Genomic DNA, 1,781 nt, shown 5'->3' with positions numbered 1-1,781 from the left:
TACGAATTGTTCTTGAATAATTACAGAAATATAAAAAAATATTCATTTAATATGAAAAAAAAATCGTAATACTTAACAAAAGAAATATTCTGTTATATTTTGACAAAAATAGTTAGATATCTATAAAATTAAAAAAAATTATGAAATTCTTAAAGAAATAAAGACATTCACATTTGTAATAAAAAAATTCAAAAAATATATAAAAGAACATCCATTTAGTATAAAAAAAAAACATTTTGATTCTTAGCAGAAGAAATATTTATATATATTAACTTATTTTTATTAAGATGAGTTTCGAGATCCAACCCATTAAAAAATTGACAGAAATTAGCTGAACCCCCTCTTAATTTCCTAACAGAATTGTTTGAAAAAAGCATTACAATCGAGAGATGGAGAGAGCTTTCACATTATTAGGGTGGCAAACAAAGGAAAAATTCGTGTAACTTGCTAACAAAAACGACCAGGACGACGATAATAATAATTATTAGAGGCCTGCTACACATACAAGTCTTTTTGACTTACAAGTCTTACAAGTTGCTAACGGGCCTTTTAATGCGTTATTCATCCGTTTCCTGTTTTCAAAGCGCTACACTGTATTATGAACGGTTTCTCTTCTTCTTCTTCTTCTTCGTTTTTTTTTTCGATTTTCATGGTTTCTGAAATCAAGTTTTTCCTCTTCCTCTTCCTCTTCCTCTTCCTCTTTCTCTTCATTTTATTTTCATGGTTTCTGAAATCAAGTTTTGAAATCGTTTTGAAGATGAAGAAGCAGCAGAAGATGAGGAGGAGAAACAGAAAGAGTTCTGAATTATACAACGAATTTTGGGTGTATTTTTTAAATCCTTTGGGTGTATTTTCGTAATCCTTTGGGTGTATTTCTGTAATCCTTTTGAAGATAATGGAACTTCAGAAATACACCCAAACGATTACAGAAATACACCCAAATGATTACAAAAATACACCTAAAGGATTACAGAAATACACCCAAACGGTTACAGGAATTCACCCAAACGATTATAGGAATACACCCAAAGGATTACAGAAATACACCCAAAGGATTTAAGAAAATACACCCAAAATTCGTTGAAGTACATCTTATGCATAATTCAGAACTCTTTCTCTTTCTCCTCCTCATCTTCTGCTGCTTCTTCTTCTTCCATAAAGATTTTACCATGAAAAATCGAAAAAAAAAAACGAGAAAACAGAGAGAAGAGCACGTAAATGAAGAAGAAGAAGAGGAAGACGAGGAAGAAAAATGTTCAAAAACGAAAGAAAAGAAGAAGAAGAAGAGTAAGAGGAAGAAGAACGTGCAGCAAAAAGAAGAAAGAGAAAGAGAAGGCAAAAAAAGAAAGAAAAGAAGAAGGAGAAGACGAAGAGGAAGAAGAACGGTTCGAAGCGCGTTTTGAGCGTTAGTTTTAATTGGACTTGTAAGACTTATAAGTATTAATCGCTTGTATGCGAAAAATTTCTCTAATTATTATTATTACAAAATATTTTGTCAATTATTGAGAGCCTTTTTAGTGCTCAAATTTTTTAAAATTTGTTTTCTTAAAGAAATGATTTTGTGTTTATTTGTCGAATGTTACTAAAATAGTATTTAAATATTTATTAGAATGGTATATTTAAATACTTGAATTCATATTTTTATTTAAATTAAAATGAATTTTTCTGTTTTTTTTAATTTATTTAACATTTATAAATAAATTATATCTTGTATTATGTTATACTGCATAAATACACATACTAATTTTCCTATATTTTTTAGTTTCTAAAAATTTACCAGT

Source organism: Arachis duranensis, chromosome 2 (assembly GCF_000817695.3).
Source record: "Arachis duranensis cultivar V14167 chromosome 2, aradu.V14167.gnm2.J7QH, whole genome shotgun sequence".
NCBI lineage: Eukaryota > Viridiplantae > Streptophyta > Magnoliopsida > Fabales > Fabaceae > Arachis > Arachis duranensis.
Note: the sequence above shows the minus strand (reverse complement) of the source record.